Source organism: Chenopodium album, chromosome 13 (genome assembly GCF_948465745.1).
Source record: "Chenopodium album chromosome 13, dcCheAlbu1.1, whole genome shotgun sequence".
In the NCBI taxonomy this organism is placed as follows: Eukaryota; Viridiplantae; Streptophyta; class Magnoliopsida; order Caryophyllales; family Amaranthaceae; genus Chenopodium; species Chenopodium album.
The window spans coordinates 51,812,839-51,818,611 of NC_137846.1; the positions used below are offsets into that span (position 1 = coordinate 51,812,839).

The 5,773-nt window shown below is 33.3% G+C and overlaps 1 long non-coding RNA gene across 1 annotated transcript; it reads right to left on the reverse strand.

Moving 5' to 3' along the window:
• Positions 1-1,552: 1,552 nt before the first annotated feature.
• Positions 1,553-3,422, reverse strand: LOC145576867 (uncharacterized). The gene is made up of 2 exons (XR_014098570.1): positions 3,326-3,422; positions 1,553-2,069 (listed from the first exon to the last, which is right to left on the reverse strand). It is a non-coding gene; the product is annotated as an uncharacterized LOC145576867 (long non-coding RNA).
• Between the last annotated feature and the right edge of the window lie 2,351 nt (positions 3,423-5,773).

Genomic DNA, 5,773 nt, shown 5'->3' on the forward strand with positions numbered 1-5,773 from the left:
GTGCCCGGAACCATCTCATTCATCCGTAATCATCATATTTATTTTACGACAAATTAAAGTCGATATATCCTCAAATGACAAAATGTCTCCAAGTAAGCCTTGTCCTCGGGTGCACATCTCTTGTGCACATGCGACACACCCCCTTGTAACATCCAACATCCCAACACTTAGGCTTTGTGCCTTGTCTTAATGCCTTACCTAGCAATTTTTAGCATATAAGATGCATCGCTAATCTCGTTTTTCAAAATATAGGTGTTTTTAGGGAATAGGGTTGTGGAGAGGGGGACGAATTGAAGCGACATAGGGATGAATCTCAATGGATCGTGGCAGCAAGGCCAGTCTGCCACTTACAGTACTCCGTTGCGTATTTAAGTCGTCTGCAAATGATTCACCCCGCCGCTCGATAGGAGTTGTACTTCAAGACAACTCTCATGGTGCATGCGCCGTGCAAGTTTAGCCTACGACACGTACCCTTGGGAGCCGAAGCCCATAATTTAATTTTTACCTAATAAGGAAAAAAAATGGATTATTCCTCTCCCTCCTGACCCATTACTTGCTTTAAAATTGACTTTTTGAACTGTTCACATCACCTAATTTAACCAATGTTGTTGGTGATTTAAACAAAAGAAAAAACATGATCTAATTTGGATACTTGTTGAGTTGTTTTCTCTACGTGTAAATGTATAATTTTTAACTTATTATAAATTATATTTAATAATTAAATATATTATTTGTAAAAGTTGCACCGGTGCCTAGTCAAACTTATCTCATTCACTAAATCTTGTATGGTACCATTTGCAAAAATGATTATCAAATTCCTATGAACTTATTATAATTAATTAATTAATAGTACTAAGATTTCGATAAGATATGATCCTGAATATTCTCTTACAAGTTAGCTTGCATATTCATTTTTTTTTTTTTTACGGGAATATTCATATCTTTATTACTACGTGTCTAGCACATTTGTCTAAACGATCTCTAAAATGTTTGAGAGAACCACTAAAAATGATCAGATCATCATCTTGTTATTATCTAAAATGTTTTAAGCGGTTCTCCACTTCACAAGTTCAAACGAGATTTTATCCCAAAACCACATGGTCAAAGGAAATTTAGCCCCTTAACTTTATAAAATGTTTAACTATCTCAACTTTTATTAATGTGGGACTCTTACATGTGTCATTTGGTGGGATATATTTCAACACTCCCCCTCGCATATAAGGTCCCTTAAGGCTTTAATTCAAGGACCACATGATCCAATTCAGTTTGACTTAGAACACTTAATGCGTGCCAATATGCCATTAAAGGTCCCAAACCATGGGCCTGAAAATATACATAAGGCATTAAATTAAAGGTCTCAAAACTGTGGGCCTGGCTTTGATACCATTAATTGGACCCGAGTCATCCACCTTAACGGGTCGCGTGTACACTTCACTCCACATTAGTATGATATTGTCCACTTTAGGCCTAGTCTGCACAGATTTATTTTTGAACATTTCTCAAAAGGCCTCGTATCAACGTGTGATCCTTACATGTGTCACTTGGTAGGATATAATTCAACACAATTCATGTATACAACCATAAAATTATTTCACAAAAAGATTGTTACAAGGTATGAAACTAGTATAACATGAACATCACACCCAAATGCAGTTAATTTTATTTGGTGTATGATTAGTGATGAACACGCTTACATTTACCACCAACATCTGGATAATTCATATTATCAAGTACACAAATAAATCCTTTACAACATTGTGCTCCGGTGAAGCCGCCACAAATTTGTCCAACCTTGTGACATGATCTCAGTTTCGGCTTCCTGCAAACTCCACCGGCATCCGGATAATCACCATCAAGTACACAGTCTAATCCTTCACAGCATCGAAACGCGGCTATGCCTCCGCAAAATTGGCCACACTTGTTACATGTCGTAGTTGTTGGCTTGCATTCGCCGCCTGCGTCAGGGAAGTCACCTTCGAGGTTGCACTGCAGTCCTTCACAACATTGAAATCCGGCGATGCCTCCACAAAACTCGTTAGCATTCTTACATGTTCTTGTTTCAGCTGCTGCTGTTAAGGTTATTACGTTATGTGTGAAAGGAACACGTCAAACATAAGTACGTTATTAGAGAACTAGCCTTCTGGCCCGTGCAATGCACGGGTTATTCATATAAAATTGTATTGAGAGATAAGTAAGAAAATATCAGTAAGTCATTATAGGGTATAATATGTAATCAGAAAAATTGTATTGAGAGATAATTGAGGAAAAATCAGTTAGTCATTATAGGGTATAATATGTAATGGAAAACATGATTAAAGAAATTAAAAGTTTGGAACTTCAATCGAAAAAGAGGCTTAAATAAAATGTGAAAGGGCTAAAATTAAAGAGATAATAGGAAAAGGTTGAATTAAAGGGAAGAGATGAAGTGTGTATAAAAGATAGAAGTATAAATTTAATGAAAGAATTAAAAAAAAAATGGTGTAAAAAAAAATTAATAGTGTAAGATGACATGTGGCACTATGGTTAGAGAAATGTAATAGAATGGATGGGGACATGTGTCTTTCTTAGTTTCTTGGTTATAGTTTTAAATACTAAATATAGATATAGATTATTACATGAAATTTGAATTTCACATCTTACTAAAATTACTAGTTACTTTTGGAAATTATGTTTACAAGCTTTTTTATTCTAAATGGACAACTTACTAGAATACTAGATAATGCTTCTTGATAATAAAAGTGTGCAAAATGTTACCATGGACATAAATAGCATGTTAATTTTTATTCCAAACTCAGTCATGGCACAGATTATTTATTTTGAAGAAGAATAATAAGATCATCAGAAAAACAATTACATTAGATATCTAAGCCATTAGAGTAGAGGTGATCATGAATCGAGTTGAGCTCCATCTAAAGGTTATATACTTATATCCTATTATTTTAAACCAAAACATGTAGCCATGCAACATAATATGGCCCAAATTGAATCAAGGCGTCATTGGGCTTATATTCAAGCTAAATCCATCGCACCTAAACCCATGTACAAATTTGGGTCTGATAGAGTAGGCTTTAGACTATATGGATCGGGCTGAAAATTAAACCGAAAATTCAATTTTGGGCTATCTTAGAAAGACCAATTTTCTCAAGAATAAAGCCTGGTAAAGAGCATATGGGCCAAATATTCGGCCCAAATGTCATTATAAAACTCGTGTATGTTTTCGAGTCAGGCTACTCTTGATCAGCTCTAAAATCATTGCTTTCGCAAATAGTTGGGGAATAAATCTAGGGAAGCTTAATTAAGGAAGAACAAATGCAAATAAATTTACCTGATAAGGTGAGCAAAGCCACTAGTATAGTTATCAAGATGAATGTGGGTGTAAAAACTCTCATCATTAACATTATTTAGTGATGTTGACAATAAATTTGGCATAACTATGATGAAAGAAAAGCACATATACAGTTTATGTATATATATAGTACACTTAACATTTATAATTTGATAACATAGTAGTTAAATAATTCACCATTATGTCACGTCATTACATTGTCGGTTACTAGTATTTAATCTATGAGCTAGTAGCTGTATAAATATGACTAAGTAAGATATGATATTCTATGATATGATCGAATCAAAATTAAATGTTACCCATACGTTCATTGACTTTGCATATTTTCCGCATCACGGTTTTGTTAGCATGCAGATTTTTCACCAACTTGGTATTTTTATGATTTTCGAAGTGTACACTGGATCCTAATTTCTAGCTGCATTTATCATATAAGTGGGATTTATTTTTGGGTTTGATTTGAAGATTGATTTCTACGAGTACTTTTAACCTATCTTAGCACTTGCAGCTGACGTGGAGCAAGTATTCTTATTTGACTTTTGTACCCTTGTTTATATCTTTGATTATATACTTATCTTGATTTTAAAGTGCATATCACAAGACTGTGTTTAACAATTTCTAATTTATAAAATACTCATCTCATATATCAATGATTTGTAAGCTTGCTTTAAAAGTCAAATGGTGCTACTTTATAATTTGAGACAGTTTTAGCATTATATGCACAGACTAATAAGCTATACAAACTAAATGAGAAAATCGTAAGTGAAAACTTGTGGAAAAGGACTTTTAAGTTGTATTTTGTTTGTATTATTTGGGTGACCTTGCGTGGTTGTTAACGCCAGAGCTACGTCGTTGACTATCACCTATTAGTCACGTGACTTAAAATAAAAAATTAAAAAAAATCCCCAAATTTCCCTGCTTTCCTGATCTAACCCTTTCGTTAAATGCTATGTATTCAGTTTCGGTTAGGTCGGGAAAGGAGGAAAATTTGTGGAATTTTTTTTCTTTTTAAATAAAAAAGTCACAGCCAACGCCGCTAGTTGACCACCATGCAAGCTCACCAAATATCCCATACAAATAAAATACAACTTAAAAAGTCATTTTCCACAAGTTTTCACTTAAAAGGTCCTTTTTTAAAAGTCGACCACTTAAAAGGTTCTTTTTCACAATTTTCTCAAACTAAATAAACAAAAGGAAATTGAAGAATTGGGAGTTCCTTGATTAAAATTTGAAATCAATAGATGTTTATTGAGTAAATTTATTCAATTCATACGTATAAATTACATCAACAATTACAAACTTTAATTAAAGATGACGCAACTTAAAATTACATCATTAAAACATACTCCGTACATAAGAAACCCTTCCAAATGCATGCAATACATTTTAATTTGGCCTCTTAATTAATACGTACTAAGTATTATCTTTATTGGTAAAGACTTCCCTTGTTACATTTTCCACCAGCATCCGGAAAATTACCATCAAGCACACATTCAAGCCCTTCACAACATTGAATTCCGGCGATACCGCCACAAAATTCACCAGCCATCGGACATGATGTGCTTGTGGGCTTACATACTCCACCTGGATCAGATTCATACTCGTCGCCATCGAGTATGCAGTCTAATCCTTCACAACATTCAAATCCGGCGATGCCTCCGCAAAACTCTTCAGCCTTCATGCATTCTCTAGCTGCAACAGTAGGAGCTGAAATATTTAGTAAAATTGCTAACACAAACACCATGCTAAAAATTACGAAGGTACGTGTAGTTTTCGCCATTATTTGTGCAATTATGAAATTTGATTAGGAGATTTTATTGAGAATATAAGCATAGATTTGAGCTATATATATATATATATATATACAACTACTAGTAGTAGTTAATTTATTTGAATATGAAATATAAATGATCAATTACATACATACAATAAGGTGTATGTTACATAATTGTCAACATTAATATAAACAAGCAATGAGCTGGAAAGATAAGTCTTATGCATGATAGGTACATTATACTAGTACTAATTTAGTAGTACTTTTTTTTTTTTTTTTTTTTTGTCAAAGAAAAATTATATAGACATGATATGCAATTTGATGACATGTAATTTAGCAACGAAATATGGTTTTGGTACACGTTTGCTTATCTTAAACTTGACTTTTTTGTTCAATGTTCTTATCTAATCTTCGGCCTAACTTCATTGACTTTGTTTTTTGGCTGCTTCACGACTTTTGAAGTCCGATCCAATGCATGATTGGATATGAATCGAAAAAAAAAATCATGTAAATACGAGTTTTGATTCAACCATTAAAGAATTTTGGCTATATATGACCTATGAAAATTTAATTTTGGGTATAATTTAGTGAAAGGTGTTTTCCTTATATTTTAGGTATGATTCAACATATCTCTCAAATTATACATAGTTGCAAAC